The sequence below is a fragment of the Brassica napus genome, chromosome C4 (assembly GCF_020379485.1).
Source record: "Brassica napus cultivar Da-Ae chromosome C4, Da-Ae, whole genome shotgun sequence".
Lineage (NCBI taxonomy): Eukaryota > Viridiplantae > Streptophyta > Magnoliopsida > Brassicales > Brassicaceae > Brassica > Brassica napus.
The window spans coordinates 49,739,264-49,747,127 of record NC_063447.1 but is presented as its reverse complement, the minus strand read 5'-3'; positions in this window follow the sequence as shown (position 1 = coordinate 49,747,127).

Below are 7,864 nucleotides of genomic sequence, written 5' to 3'. Positions count from 1 at the left end.
AAATAATTTAATACATCTTATTTTAATTAAATTTGATTAACTAACTATATATCAGAAAATAATATCTATATATTTAAATAACGTGATATCATTATTTTAGATATATATATTTAATATTAAGGAGAAATTATATGTTTATCACTTTCATGATACCACTTTTCATTTTTACCACCACTAAAAAGACATTTTCAAAAATACATTCTTCGTTAAGTACCAAAAGACTCTTATGCACTTGTTCTTTATATATATAATAAATAAATATTTAAATAAATAAAAATCTAAAAAAATAAAAAATAATTTTTTTAGTTTTTTTCGAATTATACTATTTCAAAATTCAAACCCTAAACCCTAAAACTCAACTCTAAACCCTAAAACATCAACTCTAAACCCTAAACCCTAAACTTCAACTCTAAACCCTAAACCATCAACACTAAACCCTAAACTATTAGCACTAAACCCTAAACCCTAAAAAGTAAACTCTAAACCCTAAACCCTAAAAAATTAACCCTAAACCCTAAAACATCAACTCTAAACCCTAAACCTTCAACTCTAAACCCTAAACTCTAAACGCTAAATCCTAAACCCTAAAACCCTAGAGTTGATGTTTTAGGGTTTATATTTGAAGGTTTAGGGTTTAGGGTTTACGTTTAGGGTTTAGAGTTGATGTTTTAGGGTTTAGATTTGAAGATTTAGGGTTTTAGGGTTTAGGGTTCGAATTTCAGAAAAAATAGGGTTTAGGGTTTAGGGTTTACGTTTAGGGTTTAGAGTTGATGTTTTAGGGTTTAGATTTGAAGGTTTAGGGTTTAAGGTTTAGAGTTGATGTTTCATGGTTTAGGGTTTAGAGTTGATGATTTATGGTTTAAATTGATGTTTTAAGTTTAGATTTAGGGTTTAGGGTTTACATTTAGGGTTTAGAGTTGATGTTTTAGGGTTCAGATTTGAAGGTTTAGGGTTTAGAATTGATGTTCCGGGGTTTAGGGTTTAGAGTTGATGATTTAGGGTTTAGAGTTGATGTTTTAAGTTTAGATTAGTTAATCATAAGTTTTTTTGGTCAAAGTTAATCAAAGGGTTATAAATGTCTTTTAACCTTTATTAAAGATAAAGTTAAAAATGGTTAGTGTAAACATGAAAAGTGATATTTTGAAAATGATATTTTTGGCAATTTCCCTAATATTAATGTGTGATTCAATAGTTTACTACATCAAAATAACATGTTTTTATTTTTATATTTTTTTAGTTTTTTATAATATATTGTAAAATTTATTGTACCGTAAAAATACATATCGTTATTAATTTTCTTTTACATTCAATTTAAGTTATATTTTCTATATTCGGCCTTATAATTTTAGAACTTATCATTTATATTGATTTTCTTTAGTCAAATTATCTTCATTCTCTACAAATACACAAAAAGAGTTAAATTGCATTTATAGTAATACGTAAAAAACATGTATTTCGACAAACAAATAAAGTGAAGTACGTAAAACATAAAATAACCAAAAAATACAACAAGCAAGTTTTATTATTCTTCACTCGTGTTTTTAAGTCTTCTTTCCTTTTTCCTATTTAAAAATAAGCACGTCAATTTTATTATAATCAAAGCTATATAAATTATATGAATATATTATTAACTCTAGTCTATCTATCTATCTCTACTATATAAAAAGAACTAAATTGAAGCAATTCTCGGTGTGCCACATAGGACAAAATATTCATAACCAATCATTTGTCCATGTCATCAAGGATGTTAAGCTGTTGGGCCACAAATTTGTACTACGTAATAGGCCCATTAATTTTAATGACCAGTTTGTTTTACTTTCTTTTTCCTATAACCTAAGTTGTCACGGCATCTACAGACCCTCCAAAACTCATCGTCTTCCCATCTCCTCTGTATAACGCCTGCGACGGCAACAATGATGAATCTAAGCTATCCTCCAGACAAATCGGAGTGTAACTCTCCACATCTCTCCTCTTACTCAATGATGTCATTGCCTCTTGAAGATCCCTTAATTAATCACTTAAGTGAAACGCATCCCATCTCTCTCCTTTCCCTATTGAGACTATATATATATCCCAACCCAACAATCTCTTCCTCAGCAAACGCATCCCAGCACTATGGCAAATCAAACGGCAGTCGCCACCGTGCAATACAAGCCATTCTCCACTTTTGTTTCAGCAGGACCAGGAGACTCCAAGTTGATGTTTAGGCTAATCCATTTCTGGGAAGCTTGCAATAATTTCAAAGGAAGCATCCTTATCGGAACCAAGTACATGACAGTCGATTTCTTTAATGATCATCATCCACATCGGCTCTCTCATGTTCCCTTTTCCCACTACATTCTTAGAGTTCCCTGCTGGCGAGTTCTACCGAAAATTCAGTGAAACGTGTAGTAAGTACTCACTTATCTTTTACCTCCATTTAAACCATGATTAACTCTACGTTCGGATTCTCATTTCTTAAATAGATAAAGCTACTTAAGCTTGATTTAAAGATAGATGGAGACTCTAAAACTGATAGGAATCAAAGGTTCGTAAGTTTCTAATCTTCTTATGACATCTACGTTTTGCGGTTGCTTAGGATGGTTATCTCTCAAAAAGACATGATTGATTACCACGAACATGCCGGAGAAGCCTCAAATTCACACCCGCCTATGCTCGATGCAATGTCAAATGAGTTCTGGGAACAAAAAATTGTGAGGAAGAGTAATGGAGCGGAGATCTACAAACTACAGAGGAACGTTAAGAAACGAGACAGGTTAGGTTTATATAAAGATGGTTTCGAAAGAGAAAAGGCGTGTGTTTTTAAGCTAAGACACAAGAATTTGGTAAGATTTTTAGCAGTAACTTGATCGCTTTGGTTACAGAATCGACCGGTGGGGAAAATATTAGAGACTTACGCTCAATTCTTCATTGGCTTCGTCATGGAGAAGAAGATTAGGAGTGGTTATAGGAGTTGTAGAAGGTATGTTTTATCTATTCGAACAATGGCATGGGATTATATTTGATCTGAATGCAAGTAGTGTTTTGTTATCGTTGATGATCAAGAACCATTGATTTCTCAATTCAAGATTGGTGATGAAACCTACTCATTAAGTAATAATGGCTCTTTCTTCGAAAATATAAAATACAAAAATTTCAAGTTACGTGTGTTTTTGTTTGTGTTATCATCTACAGATATATTTAACTTTGGATTGTTTATCTTGGAAAGGATTACAAATCTAAAACCTGGTGAGGAACAAGAAGATCCAGAAATGAGGTATGTTGAGTATATAAGAGTTTATGGTCGGATAACTTAGAGAGAGAGTGGTTGATGACAATATGAATATTGAAGAGAGAACGTTGGGGAAAATTAAGCAAGTAATTACACTTGGACTTATGTTCATTGACAAATCACCGTCAAAGCAAATCAAGCTTCTACGCAGATTTATGACATGGTGTTTCTTCGTATGAGTCTAGCTAAAGGCATCAATCAGATATGTAATTAGGTTGTGTGTATTGAAGAATTGAAGCTTTACTCTTTTGTTTTGATTTTAATAGATAAGATAGCTCTGTTACGATTTCAAAACATATTTTGTATACAACCAATAAAATTGTACCTTACTTTTTAGGTAAGATTTGTACGTACACAAATAAACATATCTGTTAGCTGGTTTATTATCAGTCACCATTTCCAGTCCAATGTAATCTCTTTTATATAATTAATAGGCAAAACCATCTGTGGATACGTAAAAGGTTCTAACGAGGCATCTAATGAATCTAAGGTTATAGGAAAACATGGATGTGCTGACATGATGAAGAGTTTTGCTCAAGTTTGCGGGATCAAAACTTCTTCTAAAAACACACGTACGTATTATTTATATAACTAGGCAATGAAAATATGAAAAAATGTCAGCATACAAAAATAAATGCTGTAAAATTCCGAGATAAAAACATTTATATTAATATGCCTATGATCAATAAAAAATAATAAAATTTGTACGTATACAAGAGAAAACAACAAAATATACATTTAATTGTTAAAAGTCATGAATTTGAATATTATTATTTTAACATGAAAACTCAAATATTGGAACAACACAACATGTATACACTCACCAAATATAATACTATACAATACTATGAACTGGAAACCAATCAAACAAATCTGTTAACTATGAGCAATAAATAAATCAATTTAATATTTTCAAAAAATCACAAATAAAATCAACCAATTCTTAGCCATATTTGTGATTTTTGGTATAAAATAATGTAAATTAAACTTTAAATATTTTTTTTAAAAAAATAAATTTAAAATTTATAAGATACTAACCGCGCGTAGCGCGGAAAATGAATCTAGTATATATAAAAGAGTGTTCTTTCATTTTTCCTTGCACCACATATAATTCCACGTAGGAAAATCGTTGCTTGAGAAGGCGACACATGTCCAACGCCTATGAACGCAGCGTATCATGGGCAACCATTGTTGACTTTTTCGTGGTGTTGTTGACATTTAATCGATGGTATGTTGGCTTGGATCGCGTATTGGTGTGCTTGGGTTCCGAATTTGTGATATTTATCCGGCCCGTTTAAATGGAAGTCGTAATTGTCCTAAGCAAATCTATAATATTAAAAGAGAATCATTCTGAAAAAATCTAATTTAAAAGGTTGTTTGGACCTATTTATTATTTGTGGTCCTACAATTAATTACTTTAACTATACGCCATTAATTATTCTAACTATAGTCTATATATGATATCCAAATTGTTTCATACACCACCACGAACTTATGTTATTGCTGGAATGCTTATGTGAAAGTTTTGGAGATGATATTTTACAACACTATATTAGTCGTCGTCATATTAGTGCTTACGTTTCATGTTTTAATAATTCCGACTGTTTGTATGGCTCTGCCACCGTATTCGAGAGCTCTCCCTCTCCAGCTCGTGCCTTGTAGCACTATATATGTGTCGATCATATCTGATTGTTAATGAGACACTTTGTTTCAAAGGGGATTATTATGGGTCGATTTAAATCGGGTCGTATTCGGGTCCGATCGAGCCGACGAAAAGACAGAGAAAGAGAACCGAAAAGGAGATAAGAAACAAATCCTCACCAGAACTCAAATCGAAGAAGAAGAATTTCCAACATCAAAATCTTATTCACAAAAAAAAACTTTATTTACCAAAAAGTCTTTTTCACTAACAATAAACCTTTATTTATCAAAACAAATTTTTTTTTCACTAAAAAAAAACTTATAATAAACCTCGCTTATGGAGGAAAATCAGGGGAAAATCATGTACGATGAATACGGTGGATTCAACAGTTCCAAAACTTATAATTTTAAATGCATAACATAAATACAATGCATCCACTTTATATGAAAAATCAAATATTTTACTTTTTATTTACTATTAAGTATATGAGAAGTTTACTTCAATTTTTTAAAAAATATTAGGAGGTGTTATTGGTTTATATATTTTGATTGATTTAGAAATCCATATAGTATTTATAAATCTAAGTAAAATATGCAAATCCGGAGGTTTTCCCTCGGATTTGAGTCTTTGTATTTTTAACCAAAAAATCCAAACAAATCCATTCAAATCTAATATAAAATCAAATATATTAGTAAATCCGTGCGGTTGAATAACACTTGATTTGATATAGAATTTATGAATCATTAAACCAATAATACATAATTTTAATACAGATTTGAAAATCATAAAACCAATAACACTAGATTTAGTTCGGATTTTCAAATTCATTAAAATACAACAATCAATAACCCCTACTTATATGATTTTCTAAGTTTTTCCTGGATCAACCGGTGTTGGTTCACAGATTAGTAACATATTTTTGGTATTTATCAAATTTATAGTACTAAAAGAATAAAATTCTTAAAAAATCTAATTATGCAAGTTTGTTGGACTTATTCATTAGAAATTTAAATTATATCATTAAGAAAATCTTATTTAATTTCTCCGCAATTATATCATTTAAACCTCAAATGCGGGAACCACCCACACACTATCATCTCCATATCCGTTTATATGTAGTAGACCTATTAAGTTGGTAAATACACAGCCATTATTAAAGTTAAATATGTTGTTGCTTTGTTGAGTTTACATGTCGTAAAACATTGACCCTTCAAGAAGTTATATAGATTTGTTTTATGTTAAACAATACCAGATGTGTCGAGCTTATAATATAATAATATATATTTTTTATTTATTAGTGAATTTTAAAAGTCAATCTTACACTATATTTTTAACATATGTAAACATTGTAAAATGAATAATTTCTTCATATTTGTTTTTGAAATCGCGCACTATATCAAAATGTATGCATGGATTCTTTTTATAGATTATATAATAGTTAATTTTTGTCATTTAAAGTTTTCATTTGATATTTTAAATACGAGAGTATGCTGATTTTAAATTACAGTATAACCTTTTTTTTAAAAAAATTATATAAAAATTGATATATAGGTATTGTTTAAAAGTTTTGAAAACAAAAAGTTCAATAGGAAAAACTTAACCTTATAAATATTTCATAAATATTCCAAAATATAAATATCTTAACAAACAATATACTAATTTCTATAAAATCGACAACTTAACAAATTAATACCAAACTTAAATCATATATATACATTTAACATAAATTATAGAAAAATGTTTAAAACATAAAAAAACTACCAATACAAAATGGGTTAGAATATATAACAGTTTTTTTTAAATTATATTATTAAAAATAAAATCACGTAAAATAAGTTAAAAAAATGGGTTAAATAAATAAATGTGCGCGTCAAATTATAAGAAATCTTCTAAATTTTAGTCTAATTTAAAATAACATAATAAATCATATAAACAACTTTAACGTAGATTATAAAAAGTTTTAAAATATATAAAGTATGAAAAAAATATTTTTATTACATAAATAAAATTTTCAACCGTATATTAATCCCGCGCTTTTAAGCGCGGGTCAAAATCTAATTATTATTATTAATATCTCAGTTAATTGTTACCGTAGAGCCTTCAGTTTCTATACATACGGATTTGAAAAGTTTATGTCTAACAAGACAAACATTTGGTGAGACAGAAAACATTACCTCGGGTTGAACCACTCATTATTTCATACATATCTAACAAGACAAACAGTTTCTCGGTGATCTCTTACCTTAAGAAATAGCCTCACTTGAAACTATTTACAGTAACTTCACCAAAATTTTGGGCAGGCAACAACACAAGTTTTCCAGGTCACATAGGGCATGCAACATTGAGTATATAGTTGCAGAATTCTTTTACACAGTAAATAAGAGTTTTCCAGGTCACATAGGACATGCAACAACACAAGTAACTGCGTGTAAAAGAAGGAACAATTAATGGATCTATCAAGGTTTTTTTTTTTAAACAAATGGATCTATCAAGGTTTTGTTTTTAAGATGTGTTTGTACATATATTCGCATTTGGCTTCTAAAACATTTCGTTGCATACTCTAAACAACATTTTTACTAAGTTTCTCCACGCCTAATTTCTCAAGGTTCTTTTCCAGAACTGCCACACGTGTACCTCTAATAGATTATAAAAAAAGTTGTACGATTGCATAAACAAAACAGACAAAAAGTTTTAAACTTCATTGCAACAAAAACAGATTATTGCTTACTGCAATAAGAGATGATAAACTTTGAGCAGGCCTGATCCCAAAGATCTGTTTTGTTTTAAATGGGCATTACATAATACGAATATAAAGATTTAGAAAGGTTCAAAGAAAAAGCTTTATCAAATGGTAGTTCACATATCGGGATAAGAAACATAAAGGTTAAACAACAAATAAAGTAATTAGATGAGTAATGTTTAAGTAATCCACTATATAAAAAATTAATGGG